General features: G+C 37.1%; 1 non-coding gene across 1 annotated transcript; it reads right to left on the reverse strand.

Moving 5' to 3' along the window:
• Window positions 1-11,728: 11,728 nt before the first annotated feature.
• On the reverse strand, window positions 11,729-11,800 carry TRNAE-CUC (transfer RNA glutamic acid (anticodon CUC)). Its single transcript has one exon. It is a non-coding gene; the product is annotated as a tRNA-Glu (tRNA).
• Between the last annotated feature and the right edge of the window lie 3,034 nt (window positions 11,801-14,834).

A 14,834-nucleotide genomic window follows, 5' to 3' on the forward strand; every position in this document is an offset into this window, starting at 1 on the left:
TTATTTTTTACTAAAGAATTAAACGATTCTGAGAATACACAAGATTTTATTTTTCTTCTACCTCAGTATAGTAGCTGCTACAGAATTATCAGGAAAGAACAAACACAACAATACCCAGCCACTTGTTTACTAAAACTAGTAACTTGAGTGACGTGACTCTTCAGGGGTTCACAGAGCTGCAAGAGAAAAGTTACAGTTATGGAAGTGGAAATTTTATTTCTTCCACATAAATCAAACAGGACTGATTTCTTCCCTGCCACCTTGTAACTTCTCTGGCTTGGGGGAAACTACACACAATTCAAACATAGAAAAAAAAAGGAGAAACATGAACCAGGTTAACAGACTTTGCATAACGCAGGCAAAGGGAGAAGCAGGAAAGAAACAGAAAGAATAAATACAAAGATTTTTAGAAGTCTTCATTTCTTTTTTTTTTGTTTAATAATATGTGTTATGAAATATAGGAGTGGAAAGGAAAATATGTATGGGGAGAGTAGGATTTCTTACATGGCTGATTGATAGAGGCATCTTTCAGTGTAATCCTCTCACTCTGATCATGCTGGAGACAAGACGTAACCTTCTAAACACGTTCTGTTCTGTAAATAATTTCCTGATCCACATCGGTTTCATTCTTTCCATAAAGTACACTTCATCTAGAAAAAAATACTCTCAGACACACTGGCCTTAATTTTATGAACTTCAGTATGTATTCAGGCCTCTGACTCGAACCACGTCGTTCAGTGATTTCCTGGTTAGGGATATTACCTGGACAGAGCCCTGGTGAGCCTTTCTCTTTCTCAGTCAAGCATATGTGGCAGTTGTATGCTGGCCTTGTATGTTTCCCAAAATGGTGCATCAGTATGTCTCTTCGGGCTGTTACGCTGTTGGAAAGCACTCGTGTCTGCCCAAGGACCCTCTGCATTAACGAGGTATCAAAAATAAGCACATAGGAACACACAAGGTAATTTATGCAAGATGTTTTTCAGGGAGTCATAGAGGAGGACAACTATGTACCCAAATTAAGGCTCTATAATGTGGATATCTTCAGCCAGCTGAGAGAGGAAAGATTATTATCTCAGGGTCAGGAATCACCTTTTAAGAGGACTTCCTCACATGTGATCATCAATACTGCAGTGTCTGAAAGTAAGTGGTGTGGGTCCCGGAATGAGTTGCCTCTCACCTAACTTCAGACATCTGTTAGATTAGATGAATCTCTATCAGGAATATCTGCTTCTCTCCACTGACTTCAAAGGTAAATCTATTTGAACTTCAATATGCAATAGCAGATGTTTATTTGTTGATAGAACCTTTATTGATTTTTATGGGTTAACTCGTGATTAGAGGACTGAAAAGGGTAACTAAAACTGAGTTAAACAGAAAAAAATAACCCAGTAATGCTGGACCACTGATTTGAGTGATTTATCAATCAGGACTCTCTCCTTTACTATTTGCTCTCAAATATGCAGAGGTACTTTACTTAAAGAAAAAAAAAAATGGAGGACCTGCATTCAAGTGCAGTAGCTGGCAAGAGGGGAGAGGAGGTAGATGGACATTTTAAGTAATTCCATTTTCCTCCATATTTACAGCACCCTCAAACTGCAAAGTTTAATTTTAAAATTTTCAAAATTTTTGTTTTTCCAAAGGTAAAATGGAACATTAAAATGCACATTTATAATAAATGAACCAAATAGCCTGCAGACCTACTGTGGACCTTATAAGTGATTAGTTTTGCTGGAGTTCAAAGCACTGACTTGCAGTTTATTGAAATGCTAATGAAATTTTGATTATAATATAAAATATTTTTTCCTCTAAAATGTTATTAATGCCATTTCAGAGATTAATGTTGCAACCACAATGCTTCATTTTTCATTAATCTACCAGTTCACTGCTGAATTTACTTATAAATCTCTCCCTTCATCTGGTTTATATCTCATTGCTCCACAGAGTTTAAATTCTGTCTAAAATTTTATGACAGCAGAAGTATATTACTGCAATTAAAACACCAATAAAACAACCCATAGCACCATTTTCGCTATCGTTCATACCATGCTGGCAAGATACAAGGATTAAAGTGAGCATGAGCCCTTTTATGATTTAACTGTGCACAGGGAGAACCCAGCCACAGCATTTGAACAGAAAGCTTTGATAACATTAATCAACATACTAGACCAAAAGCAAAATGGATACTAAATCCCATTAATCACGAAATTAATTTTCACTATCACAGTACCCTTTTTTCCCATTTCCTTTCACTGCTAGACCATGTACTGAGGATTAGTTTCATTGCCATTTCTGTATTGCCTCTTGTTCCACAGTCCCCATCATAGCATCTGAGTTCCTACCGGTAGTTCTTTAAGCAACCTAACTACCGTTTGCCACATGTTTTTCTCTCTTACTCTCTCTAAGCAGAAGAAATGTAGTTAGCAGTGTGCTTTATTCTAGAAAATTGAACTTTTCAGCGAAGGAGAATTATATTCTTCCCTGTGCTTGGTGCTTAATTCTGATGCAGATTGTGGCTTTCAGAATTATTACCTGCTGCAAATCCTATCTTAGAGTTGGCAATGTCAGTACAGGTTGATAAAGGTTTTAGCTGTCTTGCACATCCCCTGAGTGGGCTTGGGAAAAACACTTTACATTTTGTTAGATCTGTTCCAGTGTTTGCTTCCATCTACAGAGGTCTGACTTCTCACTTTCTCTGTCTCTTACTGTGGTGAAAACTGTTTGAAAACCCAAGAGGTCTGTGAGGGAGATGAGAAGAAGGACTGTTTAAGAGCCAAGAGCTTGTTACTCTATCATATAAACACAGTGATTCACCAAATTCCTTGCCTTCTTGTTCTGCAGGTGGTGTGTCTTTCAACAGCTATTGATACTTGATTGTTCCCCACTCCGCTTTCCTGGTCAACAACTAATTTGAGATATACATGCACACAATCTGTTCTAGATTTAGTAAAGATCAGTATAATGCCAGTAAAACTTGGGTAGTGAAATATAGGATGTATTTTTATAAAATGCAAAGCAGTTTTGCAATATCTAGTGTCTCCAAAATGTGTCTCAGATTCTGAATTTATGATTTCCTGCATGTATTAATGGACAGGTAAATACTACCCTGATATTACCCAATTTGAAGTCAGTAGATAACTGCATCTGTGGGATGCATTGGGAAGGTAAAGGATATTTGCTGGAGTGATAGCCTTTGTCTGTCTTCTAAGTTAGAAAATTGAAAGATTTAGCCTAGTTTTAGTTTATAACAGTACAGAATTAAAAGCATATGTTCTTCAAGTGCATTAAGTCTAATATTCTACCTTTTAAATTCCTAGTGGATAGGGTTCTTCATCTAATCCTGGTAATTTACAATTCATAATAATGCAAAATTCTAACAGGATTCATGTTTTAACGACAGAAAGAGTAATTTTTAATTAACTTTAACCTAATTTGTTTTTTCTCAAAGCTTTTTCTCATAACAACCAATGAATGGTCCCACTGATGCACCAAATTTGCCCTTCATGAACTTTCAAGGTTCTGATTTAGGTTTATGCAAAAGTGTTGAAACTCCCACTAATCTGAAAGAATAACAAGTCATTTTGCTGCTAACAGCTGTAGGAAATTATTTATGTTGCTGTTATCTGTGAGAGAGAGAATACTGCCAAGGTTAAATGCTGAGTCATGGAGTTATTGCAGAAAGCATTACCAACTTGCTTTTTAAATGTAAATCTTTCATCTGGGCAGGGTGAATTACTGTGCAGCTTTTAATTCTCTTTTATTTCAAAATACCTTGAATGTATGTAAGCATTCTGTGGTATTTTTCCTTCATCTTCCCTTTCTGTTCCTCATTCTTAGGTGCTTGAGCTGTGCTGCGTTCTCAGTCATGACTTCTGCTTGCCTCCAGAAAACTTTTATTCAGCCACTTTTCATTTCATGGGGCTGCTTGGATATCTGAAACCGGGCACATAGATGTTAATGTTGGCAGCCCAAATAACCAAGGGATACATAGGAATGAAAGAAAAAGGAGTCCTGCCTCGGTCCATAGTGTAGTGATGGACCTGCTTTATACTTCCAGCGTAGCATGCCTTGCAGCCGCTTTGTGCTCCGTGAACAGGGATTAGGGGCCTGAAGGAATTGTGACCCTACTTACGCATTAGTCCATCAACTTCCATGGCCTCTCTCAGGCAAAAACCTGTAGTCTACCACTGCTATTTCCTGCACATAAGTGATATTCCTGATTCTATATAACACATATATTACTTTCCCTTCCACTTTGCTTAATCCTGTCGCAAAGTATTATCCTAAGGACAAGTAATGTGAACTACTGAGGTTTTCACTGTGCTGATTTGATCCTAGAGAATATGTAACTGCGTATTTTTGAATTAACCTCTATGATTTTGCTATACTAATAGCTACACCAGTTTTGAAAACAGAGAATAAAACTGCAGATCAAGACAAATTAGGAAAGCAAGCAGATAAATGGACGAATTAGGCTGGGTTATTAGAGGCCTGATAACATAATTTTGAAGAGTTTCAAAATCTTAATTTCATGAAACAGGAAATGTTGATGAAAGGATCTGATGGTGTGTTGAAGTTTGAGGGGAAAAAAAACCTGCTAGATTTTTAATAGCCCGTCCTAAAATCTACTAACTCAGAGGGATCAACAGTGATAGTTTTTCAAGAGATACATTAAAATTCAGGATAAAACATAGAGCAAAAGAATTCTGAGGAGAAAAGCAGAAAATAAGTAATATGCAGCCTTTACTTTTGAGTGATGAAGTAGAAGAAATTCACACCAAACTTAGCATCTCCTCCCAGAAGACAGAAATGCATGCAAGTAGATAAGTAGATCAAAGAAATGGGATTGCTTTACATGGGTTCTTCTAACGTGCTAAGTATGTACACTACAAAGGTATACAGAGTTCATCTCTCACTTAAAGCTCAGGTAGTGGACTGTCAGCAGCACATCACTTTCTGACATATTGCTGTTACTGTTTTTAATTGATAGATATCTGTCAATAAGTTAATTCCAAGAGCATTTTCCACAGTGTCTCTAGCAAGAGTGTCAGTTTTCTGTCAACAGTGTAACTGCAGAAATGGCACACATTTGTTAATTCTGGCAGCACTGCATATGCCAGGGATATCTGAAACATACGATCCCATCTGGTCCCCCCAGTTAAGCAGGAATGGGTTAAGACAATACTTTGATGATAGACTTTTATAAAGAATTTAGAGCCTTCAACATAGTGGTATGAGCTGCTTAGATGATATTCTTTTTTTGGAGTCAGTAACAGATGTGCATTGAAATAGCAGGGTTTATTCTGTCTGGTCAATCTGTGCACAAAATATCCCTCTGCAATCTTGTTTCAGTGATGCAATGGTGGTGACACTCTCATTTTTTTAATCCCCACCCTCTCTGAAGCATGAAAAAGCACCATGATTTTAAAACTAAAATGGGGATCTATCATGAGAAATACCTGCAGAGAAGCACAAGTTGTCTCACAGAGGCTGCCTGTCAGGTTCTTTGCTCTCTAACAGCTTCTGCTGCTCCTCTAAGTAACCAACACAAGGTCATGTCCTGGGTGACCATTAGAACCACATGACCATCTTCTCATTGCTTCAATGCCTGTTCATTGCCAACATCCCTGGCAATGAAATGTACTGATTTGTTAAGCTTTTAATCACGCTTTTTTCAGAAACAGAAAGGAATAATTCCTTCAGTTTGAGGTGAGCCAGCTTTCAGTTGCTATGACTTCCCTACCTATAACTGCTTAACATTTCCTTGCTTCATGGGGTTAAATGTTGAATTTAAGATTGAGCCAGTGGAGCTGAGGATACACAGCATCTTGTGGAAGCAGACTAATAATATGTGATATTTAATCATATATTGTACTCATATGGTTATATGAATCCCTCCAGGGTTCCTCTCATCCCAGTGTGATAGAAGGGAGGCTGCTGTGGGTTCATGTTCCCTATGGGCCAGCAGTGAGGTTGAGCATATGTTCCCAGCTGGTGCATGTGCCCTCATGCACACAGTGCAAACGTGGCCAAACACACAGACCAGCCGAAAGAGAGGTCAGTGGCCTTATCAGCACCCACATAAATACCCACAGCACTCACACAGACATGAACATCACAGATGGTCTAATCCTTTTCCTCGACTCAGGGTGTTTGGGATTGGAGTCAGGTTATATGCATGCCCTCACTCTTGATCCACAAGCACGCTCACATTTATGGGTTCCTTGAATACTGACACAGATTTAAAATCCATCCAATATCCATAGTCCATTCCCACACACCAACGGAGGCTTTGGGTGCTTCCCTATATGGATCTCTTCCTACTCACCTGCTGGTCCAACCTGAAGTTCATGAGCAGTTTGCACACACAAGCTCAGGGAGTGACCCACAGAGAAAACAGTTGGAATGGATTTCATAAGAAGTTATGACAGGCTGTAGTAATCAAACACCAGGTTTGCCAGGCTTTTGTTTACTTGCCCTTTTTATTCCCTTTTTTCTCCCTGACCCAACTTGATCCCGCCCTTCCTCTACTTTTGATCCTTCCCCTAAATATTTTGAACATTCTCACAGTCTCCTGAAGACATCCTGTAGTTTTATACCAGCTTCAAATTCCTTCTGCTCCACCTCAGAATCCTCTTCTGCCTGCATCCCGAAATAAGTCCTGTACCCCTTTGGGAAATAATCCCCCTTATTTTGTATGGCGTTTCAGAAAGAGAACTTCTTTCCTTGAGTTATGTTGGCAGGTGGGACAAGGGACAATGATCTAATTGTTCTTCTGTGACAATCTTGAGAGTAGCTGACTTGGTGTGCTCCACATTCACTGATCAGGTTACTTGTCCGGTGCCTTGGCTTGTCATAGTTCCTTGGATGCTTGCTGAGTCTTTCTTTGCACTGTGTTTAGCTTTTTAATCACATAACCTAATAAAAACAGATAGTATCATCACAAAAATATAATGAAATATACAATATGTATATTGTATTCTTACAAGGAATGAAAATAAACTGTTATCAACATGAGGAGCATTCTGTTTACAAATTTTCATGCACAATTTTCCAACAACTCTTTGTCTTAAAATGTTGAAAACATTTTGAAAATCTTGTCCACGTGAAAGTCTTTGTCAGTGTAGAAAGATATTGTGATAATCACTATTTTTATTCTTGGCCTCTTCAAAATCTTCAGAAAGAGCGATTACAAAACTCATGCATTTTCGGTTTTGAGTTTAATTTATATTAGTTTTATTTATCAATGCAATCTCCTATATGAATTAGTTATTTTTATGATCACAATGCACATAAAATACATCTATGTCTGTAAAATACTTATCTTCTCTGCATCAAAGAAGATAGAATGATAATTGCTTCCAAAAAAAATTTACAAAAAATAAAATTTTTTATGCCCCTTCTAAAATTTTTCTTAAGTCTACTGAAATACAATTCAAAAACAAGACCGTGACTGCACAAGTTCAACATGTAAAGGGTGGAATAATGTATGAATTCAGAGATTCAAACAGAAGATAGAAGCACAAATGACTGCCATATATCAAAACACTCTTCTCATGACTACTGCACATAATCTTGAAGCTCTCTTTCCATTACACACTAATTATGCAATAACAGCAAACTTTGGTTAGGATGGAGAAGCAGTCTTATTTCATTTTGCAAACCTGACAAATCAGTCAACTTGTTTTGAAGAAAGTCTTAATTCAAAAATCCTTCAACACATGTTTTTTTAATTTATGCAGTGCTTCAGGATTCAGAAACAGAAAAAAGGCTGCAGTGAAATCCCAGTGAATAACTGATATGGTCATATGTATTTAGGTCTCTGAAAGCTCTGTGGAATTTACGCTGGCATAAACAAATGTGACTAAATTCAACTGAATCATCACTTCATTAGGTATTCCTTTTTATTCCTACATCAGATATAAAGGAACACAGGCATTTAAAAATATTTCCTTCTTTACATAGACACAAGTTTTGAATTTCATGCTTAATATTTTTGTCTGATACAGCTGTTGTGGTTTCCATTGAACAGGTACAATCTTTAGAGGCTTAGGGAAAGAAAAGGATTATAGCAACATTCTTCTTAAAAAGAAAATCTTTCATCTACGAGGTGATATCTAAACGATGCCCTTTACACTGCTGTTCAGCATCAGACTTCGACAGAATTCAGTTCAAAATTAAAATGTCTAAATTTACTTCTGTATGTATAGGTACCTGTAGGTTTTCCACATGTATAAATCCCTGTGGACTCAATTGTTATATAATTACTACAATCAGTGTAACTTAGGACTCTGCTAGAAGTTGACCCTAAAGTAAACACCTAGGTCTTTGATTCAGTTGTGCACATATAGGCAGTTAATTCTGTATGACATGCTCTAGAACAACCAAGACATCCTTGTGAGGCTGACAGATCTAGTACAGGACACTTATATCCTTTAGGATTGGCAACTAACTGACAGTATGCCATAGAGTATCTCAGATTCCACTAAACACTCATGTGTAGGCAACTGAACAAAGCCTCAGATCTCTTTGATTGCAATGCTTACCATGTCTGTAGGCAGTGATGTGTGGAGAGCTACATTTAGCTCTCCAATTTCTGAATTGAATCTTTCACTGATTACAGTGAGTAATGCAGTGACTTCTTCCTACAGGACTTTCTAGAAAGTAGTCTGGTCATACTGCATCCATTTATTTTTGGTATCTTGGATTGTATACAGACAATAGAATTCAATATAGTTAGGGCTCACCATAAAATCTAGTGTTTGTGAAACTAGATTCACAAAATTATCTTGAGTTTTTCAGATGCCGTTTTAGACTCCTGTATCTGTAACTTAGATTCACAAAAATTATTTTCAGCTACGATTCAGTTCTAGAAGCAGCAGAAGGTCTCCAGTTTCCACAATATTAGATGGAAGTCACATAATCACCTTGCTTTTGATGGTGTACATCAGCTTCATGCCTACCTCTTCAAAATTACAAACATTTTTTCTGTCCAAATCTGCTGACAGACTCAGTGCAGAAAGGTTTTTAGAGCATCCATGGCTAACAGGCTCTGCACACATGACTGGAGTGGAGGTAACCTATTTTGTCCAATATACTCAATGATAAAAGAATGTCGGAGATCCTCCTTAATTCCTGTCTTGAGCCTACTGGGAGACAAACCCCCATCACACATTCCTGAGAGATCACTAACCACTGCTTCCTCTTGCAGCACTAAAGAATATACTTAAAACCTAGCACTTGCTCAATATCTATTGAACCCTGCTGAGATAGTTCTCTACTTCCAGTGCTGGACTGTGGGCTCTGTTCTTAGGTGCGTCTGTCCTTACAGATTCTGTAAATTAGTGAGGTTTTGCAGTAGTCACCATTGCACAGTATAAATCTTTTTTCTTGTATCTGCCCCAAGTTTTCTTTTGTAGATAAATAGATCAATTACATAGTTTAGTTTGGTTTAATATTCTTATGTCACAGAAATTAAACATTGGAGAAGCCATTTAGCACCATTTTACCTCCTCAGATCAGTGCAACATTATTCCCTATTGAGCTCTTCACAGTATGTTTCCAGCTATAAACTATTCTTTCTTTTGTTATACTTGTAAAATTGATTCATTCAAATATGCCTAACTATCCTTTTATGAAAATTATTCTGAACAGTATTTACATATCTAGAACTGAAGAATTAAATACAAATAACTTTTCTAATTTAAATTCTCATGCTAGTTAGGAAAAAAAAAATGCTAAGGAAACTTCTAATGAACTACATATACTTGTTTGCATATCTTGGAAGTATGCCTGTGGTTTATATAAAGGATGCACAGGAACTTCAATAGATGGGATTTTTCTATGAGTATTAGCTTTTTTCCAAAATGAAACTAGTTTTTAATTCTTCACAGGTCAATGATTGACATAGCTTGAGTTTTGGTTTGTAATCCTTTTAGCCTTTTTTTTCCCTCTTGCAGCCCAATGCTTGGTAGAAGTATACTGAAAAAATTATGAATGAGCAATTTCTGTATTCAGAAGCAGTTTCTCAAGCCAAAAAAAGGTTTTTATCTATGGCATAATGCAGAAAAGAGAGAAAGACCATAAATCACTCAGTGCATGAATGATATATTGGTGACTTTTGTAATATACTAATGGTTACACATTTATTAAACTAAGACTAAATTACCAAAATACATCTCAAACAAATCTGTAGGGGGTTAGTGTTAAATGCAAAGTGTTTCTAATTTTCTTTAATCAGCGTGCGAGAAACAGACAAATTGCTCCATTTGAGAAAATATATTCAATGACTGGTAAAACTAATTCTGGAAGCAAGCATGTTGACTGATAGAAGGGAATGAAAACATTGGTTATCTATTTTTTACAATCATCACTGCCATAATACTTCTCAAATTTCAGAAGGGAAGAGAATAATGTCTTTGACTGTTCATTGTCACAAATTTACACAGAAAGCAAATCAAGAGTTCCACATGGCTTCTGACTTCTCATGAATACATATTGCAAATACAGATATATTTGTAAAGGCTTAGAGAGATTTAAAATATTCCTTTTAGAAGCTTAACACTTGAGTTATGACAGGTGAAACACTCCAAAGAAGATGAACCCTTTAAATGCATACAGATTCAGTGTGAAGGGCTGGACAGATATCTCAAAAAACCCCAAGAGCTAGCTTAGAATCATAGAATCACAGAATCATTTTGTCTGGAAAGGAACTTTAAGATCATCGAGTCCAACCATTAACCTAACACTACCAAGTACACCACTAAACCACTGGGGAAGGTGGTGTTGGTTGCTCCTCCCTTGAGAAAAGTCATGGGATTCTCTTCGCTCAGGGACCTGGGTGTACTCGGTGGCTAATGCAGCAGGATGGGGAGATCCGGTGTGTGCCTCAAAGAATCACGGAATCACAGAATCACAGAATCACAGAATCAACCAGGTTGGAAGAGACCTCAGGGATCATCGAGTCCAACCGTTGCCCTGACACCACCCTGTCAACTAGACCATGGCACTAAGTGCCATGTCTAGTCTTTTCTTAAACACATCCAGAGATGGTGATTCCACCACCTCCCTGGGCAGCCCATTCCAATGTCTAATATCCCTTTCTGTAAAGAAATTCTTCCTAATGTCCAACCTGAACCTCCCCTGGCGAAGCTTGAGGCTGTGCCCTCTTGTCCTATCACTAGTTGCCCGGGAGAAGAGGCCAACTCCCACTTCACTACAACCTCCCTTCAGGTAGTTGTAGACTGCAAATTTATTTAACTGAAATTTAACCTTGGGGGAAAAGTAATGTGTGATGTGAGTTGTATGTTGTAGGAAGTAATGCAGCAGGAATGACCTGAACTGACGCAGAGCGAGCTTTGCAAGGAACCAGGCAAGTGGACTCAATCCAAGCTGGTGTTGGCACCTGAGACTTGAACAGGCTGTTTCTCCTGTGCTGAGCACCTGTCTTGACAGATGAGGCCCAAGTCATAGCTTGCTCTTGTAAACATTTGAGGGAGTGGTCGAAGCCCATGGAAGGGAGAATATCTATCTATCTGTTAAGGGACGGGGGATAGTAGTTAATGAGAATGTACAAATCTGTATATTGCATATAAAGACGGTTTAAGTATGCAGTAAAAGTTATAAATGTTGGTAAGAAGGAACTTCAGTTATGAGAAATAAATACGATGGGAAGCGTCCCATTATATTTTCCACATGCCCAACAACACACCAGGCACGAATATAGGACTGTTTCCCTGACCGGGAATCGAACCCGGGCCGCGGCGGTGAGAGCGCCGAATCCTAACCACTAGACCACCAGGGAACACATAAATCTAGCTTAAATACATTAGATTAGATTAGATTAGATAAAATCAGAATACCTAAATTTAGCTATCTAAATGTTTCTATAAATACATTAGAAACAAAAGGAGGGCTAAGGAGAATCTCCGTCCTTTATTGAATGAGGGGGGCAACGTAGTGACAAAGGATGAGGAAAAGGCTGAGATGCTTAATGCCTTCTTTGCCGCAGTCTTTAACAGTAAAAACAGTTGTTCTCAAGCCCCCTGAGCTGGAAGACAGGGACAGGGAGCAGAATGAAGCCCCCATAATCCAAAGGGAAATGGTTAGTGACCTGCTACAACACTTAGACACACACAAGCCTATGGGGCCAATGGCAGAGATAATCCATATAGTTAAATTGACATTTTGTGCTAATAGCTTGTTAACTTTTTTCAGTTATATCACTTACTGCCATTCATGCAATCTAATATCTCTTCCTGCAAACTTTTCTTTCTTAAACACCATGGCTGCAAACAAATTCCTCAGTATCTGTTTTGGTTTAGATTTTCTAATAGGTATGATATGTGGGTTTGGTTTTTTTTTTTAAGGATCTTTTAAATTTGAAACCTTTCACGCTTGTTCATTGGGGATAGCTAGTCTTTTCTTTTCAGCGTTTGTCTATATATTACATATAGCAACTGAGGGAGGAGCTTACACTGTCCACAAATCTTTGAGCTTTCCGTTGTCACTCCAGATTCCGTAGTTTCTCCACTTTTCTGAGTCAATCTAATGCCAGTTTCAACAGCAAGAGTAGCACTTAACATTACTACTTGTCTTCTATTGCTATTTTAAGCCACTGTACGATTTATTTGGAAAACTTTTGCATACCATTCATGGAATACAAATATAATGTGAGCATTCTGCCGTATTTTATGTTACTAAAAATTTCTATGCTTTCTTCTGTAGTTGTCCATTATCCTTCCATAAAGTGCTCTGGTGAAGAGCATCAAACCATCAAAATAAGTACAGTTAATAATGACTAGCAATTTATTCTCAAGCTTCCTACAGGATTCAAAATACATAATCTTCCTCCTCTGAAATGTCATACTTTAAATTTTTGTTTCTTGTGTTCAGTTTCTTCCACTGTAGGCAATAATCTGGCTAAGAATTCTTTCATACTGTTAATGAAGCTGTGCTGTGAGAGTAATTGCAGTTTGACAAGTATTTTTTCTGCAGCAGTTAGACAATTAAAACCACAGTAGTTACTACTTTATCTTCTTTTCAAGCATTGTTTCAGAAATGGTGTACAGTCAAATTTTGGTCACCTTTAGAAGTTTGTTTCACTTTATTAATAGCAGGCTAATTCAGCTTCTTAGTAGCATTTGCAGTTTTATTTGTAATGTATAATTCTTTGCAGATAAAAAGATTTGGGGAAGGAATGCAATATCTATGAAGACGATCCTGTTCTATTCAGAATCTCTTGAAAAAAGACGTATTTTATGCATTAATCATCAGCGTAAGCATATTCTCCTATTCCTTCTGATGGTAATGATCATTTGCTTTGCCATCTATGAAGGTTTTGATATTTCTGTTACTTTAGTATTAACTTTTTAGGCTGCATCTTGTGATTCATTAATTCAGTGACTCCATTTCTTCTCACTATTATATATGTGTTTTCTACACTGAGCTTGAGAGATTCCACTTTTTGTCTTCTTCATTATTTTACACATGCCTGAATTATGTTTTCCAGAAGCCTGTATTTTGTCAGTTTTCAAACTTTTTACCTCATTTAATATTTGCCTAATGAATTTAAAACTTACATTTCTTCTTTTCTTGCTAACATCATATTATGATTTTCTCTCCTGGAGCATATGATCTAATTATGATGTCTGCTATCAAAAATGGCCGCTGTATGTCACTCACTTCACATAGCTATACATCTCTTGATTGTCACATCCATCTTCTCCAGTCTCAGTAGGCTCATTCTTCTTTACTGCCTTTCCCTCGGACTGCCTCTTTTACATCTTTATGAGCACATTTGTGAGTCTTCAGTCCCTACAAGAATGGTTATCCTATTTCTATGATATAAATAGGCATTTTATCACAGAATCACAGAAAACCTTCAATGTGCAGAGGAGGTAATTATTGTATTTTATGGGATCTACTTATTATTCAAAACTTATTCATATGCTTTGTGTTAGTAAGAAATCAAATATGCTGACTAGGCTGTTTATCTGTTACATTATAACAAACAAGGCATATAAAATGTTTTTTACAAGCAGCAGTCTATTTTAACTCACTATCTAGAAGTTGGCTTTTTTTTTTAACACTTGATGTAAAATTTGAAGCTACCCATTGCTTTGTTCCAAGTTTTCCACACTATGATAGTAGGGCAATGTTTGTATAATAAGAGCTCACACAGTTCATACAGAAACCACAAAACATTTAATTAAGATAGAATATCAGAAGGTAAACCAGCTGTTAAGAGATGGCCCTGGAGCTGACCTCGGAAAGCAGAAGACTGAAAAAGATCAAGGCAATTATGAAACTATGTGGTTCACTAGTCAAGATATTTCACCAACAGCTTGTAAGCCTAATAAAATGCATGTGGAGTTACATGGTCAGGTGTAAATTTATCACAGTTCACATCACATATGTGGCTTTTTTGAGCCATTCTGGGGAGCCAAAATATTCAAACCCTGCCTATAAACACCTACATCACAGTAGATTCTTATCATCAAATCAAATTTATTTTAGCTTGTTGCTATTCTAAGGTTATAACTATTTAGACTATTGAAATAAAGCAAAAAATTAAGTTTCTATCTAAAGTTTACATATTTATTCTGTTTCCATAATACTCCAAATACCTCATTGGTGCATGAAACATCCATGTTTTCTGATGAATATTTGTCTTACCATCTTAAATAGCTTATTGAAGGTTGTGTCTCAAAATGAAACCATTATACTGTTCCCAAGTCCTTATATGGTGATTAGATGCCTATCTGAGGTGTAACATTCAGTAAATGTGTCACTCGTGTTGTTAGAAGTACAAAGGCATTTTCAGTCTGCGCTCCTTT

The sequence above is a fragment of the Nyctibius grandis genome, chromosome 1, assembly GCF_013368605.1.
Source record: "Nyctibius grandis isolate bNycGra1 chromosome 1, bNycGra1.pri, whole genome shotgun sequence".
NCBI classification, from domain to species: Eukaryota; Metazoa; Chordata; class Aves; order Nyctibiiformes; family Nyctibiidae; genus Nyctibius; species Nyctibius grandis.